Below are 6,705 nucleotides of genomic sequence, written 5' to 3' on the forward strand. Positions count from 1 at the left end.
CAGTGCCCCCTAACACTGACTTTGGACCCCCTGTGGCCCCCCTAAAAAAAAAGAAGAAAAAAAAAAAAGATGTTTATGATTAAACGATTTCTTGGGTGACGGAAAAGAAGGAAGCAACGATATTTGTCATTGTAGTCGGACCCATTAGAGCAGGGGTCTCCAACACGTCGATCACGAACTACCGGTATCTCGCAAGTCCTCAATAGCCCCCACTTTACAAATATGTTTTATTTTTTTAACGCAAGCCGTCATCGCCACGGAGAAGCACACAGCCTCTGTGAGCGAGCGAGACAGATAGAGAGAGAGCTAGAGAGAGCACACCTTTATCTATTTAATGTGTTGTAAAAAATAAATAAATCATTCCAATGTGTACTATAGGACAGTAAAAAACAGTTTGAAAGGGGAGTGATTAGTAAAATATGCATAAATAAAAAGAAAGAAGACAAACGGTAAAATAAGATAAGAATAAACTAGTTTAAATTATTCATAAATAAAAAAGAAAGAATACTAACTATAGGTAACATAAGATAAGAATAAACTAGTTTAAATTATTTGTTATTGGTTGTGATCATATTCTAAAGATGTTTTGATTATTGAAAAGTATACAGCTCTCTTTCATATGAGTGTTGAGAGCTGTATCCATAAATTCATTTTGTGCTCAAAGCGCACCAGATTGATGCATTTAACTTCAACATTTAAAAACGCATCTTCCCGTGGCTGCATGCCCCCGGACCCCCCTAGAGAATGTTAGGTCCACCCCCAAATAAAGCACATTCAAATAATTAAATTGCACACATTTTCTTTTTGTAAACAAACACTGAAAACGGGTCCCACAGACCCAAACAGCACACAAAGGTAAGCATACAATAATGTGTAATGAAACAAATACCAATAACTGTATTGCATTGTTTTCTTTGGTGTATGCCCAATTACTTCATACTGTCTTTGTGTTTTTCGTCCTGCATTTATTGTGCCCCCCTCAGAAAATAACTGGCCCCGGCCTGGCCCCCCCCAGTCAAATTGGTCTAGAACCGCCACTGGCTGTATTACACACAATGCACTGTTTTTTGAGAACACAAATTCGTAACTAATGCACCATAATACATTCTGACGAAAAATAAAAATTATTATGAATACAAATAAAATAAAAGAAGCCTCCCGTGAGTTACTACAAGCTATAAAGTAGATTTTAAAAACGTTGTATAGCATAAAAGCTCACTGCGGGACGATGAAGAAATGCGTGTGTGCACCACGACAAAGGAGCCTCATTCACTTTACATTCGGGTTGTTTCCGTGGTGCAGACACGTAAATGTCGCAGGGTCCGTGACTTCCACCACGTACTGCGGTGTTAAGGGAGTCGTGGGTGGAGTCACATACGTATTATACTGGTGGGACCAGGTTGGTTAAAAGCTCTTTATTTTCTCAAGCTTTATTACATCTACACCAGTAATTTCCAAGTGTGTAGCTGAACGGACTAGGATGCAAACATGGCTCCAAGTTTAAAGGCACGTTGTTCATGATTAAGCTTGGCCATCTTTTTGTTTGGTAGATTTGCTTGAAGTAGTAACACTACTATGGAATTTGAACAGTACCTGATATATAGCTATAATACGCCTACAATCTCTATACCACAAGGACCACATGAGATTATAAGAATGTCGATATTATACCTTGATCTAACATATAAGATAGCTGACATTGCATTTACACAGATATAAAACACCTTCAAAACATTAATCAGCACTCTCTAGCGTGAAGAGATTCTATATCGAAATGTTGCTATATATTGTTTATTCATCTCGCTCTCCAAGCGCACAACCAATTGTGTGAGAGATAGAGGAGTTAAGAGCAAGAAGCGCAGAGGAAGGATATAGGTAAATACTCTAGAAAAATAGCGAGGTCAGTCGCTGATTTATAAGTCTTACGAAAGTGTTTTTAGTATCATCTGTTGAACAATAGCTACATTATGCCATCATATAATCAAACTCTATAATTTGGAAAAATCAAGATACTGCCCGACCAGAGAGTCTCCTCTTCCGTCTCTTCTTAGGGTTATCGACTCGCATTGTAGGCTATAATCTGTTTTCAAAAGTGTCATGGAGAAATGTCACTCATTATCACGAATGACCGAGTCTAGCGAGAGAGTGTACCGACATTGATGCATCATATATGTCCATCATCAGAACATGCGTACCGAAACCAATAGAATGCCAGCTTAAATAACAACGTGCCTTTTCACATATAGGCACATTTGCAGTCGCAGTCCGTTCACCTACGACTTCTCTGGAAATTATGGTAATGTAACTAACGCTGAAATATATATGAGACTTGTTAACATACCATGGTCTTCCACAGGAGATATACAAAGTATAATATGACATTCGCAACTCACAGAGCTTCCTTACACATTCTTCGTCTAGTACACGTTCAGGGTGGCGTTTACGGTTCTTCTCATACGCGACATCTACAACCGTGTCGGTCTGACACCTACATCAGAGGAATCACACAATTGTAAACGTGATCTAGGCCTCTTCTCGTCTCGATAGATGACACACAGTATAGCAGTCACTGTCATCGTCCGCCGCTCGAGCACATATGTGTAGTGCCTATTCACACAAGTTTGTGTTAGAACATATTCTACTTGTATAAGTCTTTGTCACGTGACAACTCACGGGTGCCATGCTTGTTTATTATTATTTAATTGCATATATTAATATAATTATTTTTCGTCAGTAATGGATATATGATAGGTCGCATCATGTTAGTCACGAATTTGTGCTTCTCAAAAAAGCACCGTGTCAATAGGTGTCACAACAGCCGCATTGTCCGGTCTCATAGTGACCACAATTCTTGATTCCTGGGGTGGGGTCCATGTTCTTGGCGCTTGATAGCTTGTGCTCTTGTATGGGTGAGCGCACATATATAAAAGCGAGGACGCAACACATATACGCTCGGCTATGAGAGTTAATTGTTGGGCCATACACCCAACGCAACTCGTCTAATACATTATTGGTCATATTTTCGTGTCATATCCATATATTTGTGTATTGCTCTATCTCTGTTGTTGTAATGCTGTTTGGTCTGTTTGGGGCCCATATTTTCCACTGTTTTGTTGAAGCGAGAGAGAAAAGAAATAGTGTGTGACAATTGTTTACTTAAGTCTTGTAGAGGTTGTTACGTGTATTTTGGGGTCATTGTGACTAACATATCTCTACCGTGTGTGTGTGTCCTGTGGGGCATGCAGTCTCGAGCGGGAGTATGTCGTAATGTTGAAGATAGATATGTTGATAGTAATGAGAGAGGTTTGCATCAAAGTTCTCGGGTGAGACGGCTTGAGACAAAATGAATTTTAATAGAGTGAGTGTCAATTCCAAGCTCATCAAGCGACATCGAGTAATGTCACACGAGTTGCTATTACAGGCTTCATCCTTTCTATATAATCAAAACGATCTTTAGAATTATGATCACGAGAGAGACCAATTTAACACAAGATTATATTATAATAAATGAACTATGTTTATTCATTAGGTGCTGTAATATGTTACAAGTCCTGTGCATAGTATTCTTTCTTTTTACTTTTAGCTTGCATAGTTTACTAATCTAGCGTCCGCCGTACCTCTCAAACACTATGTTATCTCTTAATCTCTCTCGAGCACACATCTTGAGAGGCGGTGTATACGGGAAGAGAGAAGAAAGAAGAGATGTATATGATATATATACTAGTAGACAAGAAATATTGGGGTAGTAAGTATTAGTAAAATTTAGTATTGGCTATCCTATAATAAAAGAAGAATACTACGACACTAAGATAAGAATAAGCTGAGGCATCTGTACAATGTATTGAGTTTATGCTTTATTGGTTTGTTGATATAATATTGCCTAAATGATGTTTTTATTGATGATAGAATAAGTATACAGCTTCGTGTATCGAGATATTGAGATGGTCGTGTTCTGATGTTAGTCTGGATGAGCCTTAAATTTTATGTATATAGGCTCAATGCGCACCTATGATTTAAAGATTGCATCATAATGAGAGCGATCAACACTTCCTGATTAAATTACAGCATTATAGCCTCAGGCGAATGCATAGCGCAATCTCGGACACCCCCCCTTAAGAGAATCAGTATTACTGAAGTCCACCTCTCCAGCGCTCCAAATATTTGAGAAGACACATATACATATTAGAATTTATAAATAATGCATATCTATGTATTTAACATTGTAGTATAACAAACATCAACTGCTAACGCAGTTGGTGCCGACTCATCACGAGCGAACCATACACAGCACACAAAGGTGGCTAGATATGCGTAATAACGAGTAATTAATAGATAGCATTGAGAGTATATTATCCTTAAAATAAAGACAATAATCGTGATATATGCATTGGTATATCTACTTTGGCGTTATGTCTCCACAATTACCTGCCTAATAATCTATTTAATCTGTCTCTCTGTGTGTTTTCCGTCCTGCATTTATTGTGCCCCCCCTCAGAAATAAATGGCCCCGTGTCGCTGGCCTCTCACCTCAGCTCTCCATATTAATTGGGGACAACCATGCATACGCACTGGTCTGTTTTACATATAACGCACTGTTGTGTGTGTGTACGACACACTAGGAGATATTTCTACGTTAAACTCAATGCTCGATAGAATATCTTATATTACTCTCGCTACGGCAATTAGAGAAACTCTATCCGTCATGAATTGCACCATAATAAAATAAAAGAAGCCTCTGACCCCGTGAGTGTACCCTACAAGCTATGGAAGAGGTAGATTTTTAAAAACGTTTGTATAGCATAAAAGCTCACTTGCGGACGAGTGAAGAAATGCAAGTGTGTCACCGGGAAGCGAAAAAGGAGACCTCAGTTCACTTTACATTCTGGGGTATGTTGTTTCTCGTGGTGGCGTAGACCACGTAAATGTTCGCAGTTGGTGCCGTGACTCTCAGCCTACGTACTTGCGTGTTAAGGAGTCGTGGTGGAGTCCACATACTTGTATTCTGGTGGGGGATCCAGGTTGGTTGCGTAAAAAGCTCTTGTTATTTTCGCGCAGACTCTTATTACCATTCACAGGTATTTCCAAGTGTGGTATGAACGGACCTATTGATGCCAGTAAACATGAGCTCCTAAGGCTTAAAGGCCACGTTGTTCATGTTAGGTTCTGGCCATTCCTTATTTGTTTAGGTATTGATTTAGTGTAAAGTTAAACCTACTATTGGAATGTTGAGAACAGTACCTGATATAATTATATAGGCCGTACAATTTCTCTTTACCCCAAGGAACCACTAATGAGTATTTTGTAGAGTGGTCTTGCTTATTTTACATATCTTGATATTAATATAGCACTTTAATGCATTTATGACAGAATTACTTAATATAAACACTTCTTAAATATTAAATCAGCTACCCTCTAGCTATTTTTCATTTTCNCCTCCTTCGCGTCGAAAGGAGCCAGTTGAGGTGGTTCGGGCACCTAGTTAGGATACCACCTGGGCGCCTCCCTAGGGAGGTGTTCCAGGCACGTCCAGCTGGGAAGAGACCAAGGGGTAGACCTAGGACCAGGTGGAGGGATTATGTCTCTTCGCTGGCCTGGGAGCGCCTTGGGATCCCCCAGTCAGAGCTGGTTGATGTGGCCAGGGAAAAGAAAGTTTGGGGATCTCTGCTGGAACTGCTACCTCCGCGACCCGACCACGGATAAGCGGGAGAAGATGGATGGATGGATGGATAACCGACAGGTCCTCACTCACTCTCCAGCCGAAACTCTAATAAGCATTCATTCACTAACTAGATCAGGAGACCTTTAACGTTTTACGTCCGATTTGCTCCTTTTTTCCTCGCTGTCCACAGCTCCAGTTTGGGCATTGGCCTGTCATCAGATTTAATTTTGAATTGCTGCTGTAGCGGAAGTTTAGTACAATTATTTTTGATTAAATACTCCAAATCTCCACCCTCCATAATTGCACTTGCTTCAGTTGCTTGCTACTTTCTATCGGCGGTGAGAGTGGTGCAGTGACACTATCTATCTATCTTTCTATCGATTCGATTTATGATTCGAAAATTATAAAAGTAGAGTAGACATGTGGATATTATCCGGCTGAACAAAACGTGCATTTATCTAACATGTTCGTTTTCCACAGACCTAATTTCNCGGACCGCGGTCCGCCTGTTGCCGACCCCTGCCCTAGAGGATGTGAGGTCCACCCCCAAATAAAGCAGGTTAAAATATTTAAATTGCATACATTTTCTTTTAGTAAACACTGAAAACGGGTCCCACAGACCCAAACAGCACACAAAGGTTAAAGGTAAGCATATAATAATGTTCAAATGTGCTAAATATATACACTGCAAAAAACAAACAAGAGGAGTAAAAGGAGCTCTAATCCTAAAAAAGGTTGGAGAACCCCTCCATTAGAGCGTAAAAACTGTAACTATAAGTATCTGAAATAAATAAGTGTATACTAATGAAACAAATACCAATAACTTTATTGCATTGTTTTCTTATGCGCAATTACTTCATACTGTCTTTGTCTTTTTCGTCCCGCATTCATTGTGCCCCCTTCTGAAAATAAATGGCCCCAGCCTGGCCCCCCCCAGTCGAATTTGTCTAGAACCGCCACTGCCGGAAAGGCATTCGATTTATGATTCGAAAATTATAAAAGTAGGGTAGACACGTGGATATTATCCGGCTGAACAAAACGTGCAT

The sequence above is a fragment of the Notothenia coriiceps genome, unplaced genomic scaffold, assembly GCF_000735185.1.
Source record: "Notothenia coriiceps isolate Sejong01 unplaced genomic scaffold, NC01 NC01_scaffold00034560, whole genome shotgun sequence".
Lineage (NCBI taxonomy): Eukaryota > Metazoa > Chordata > Actinopteri > Perciformes > Nototheniidae > Notothenia > Notothenia coriiceps.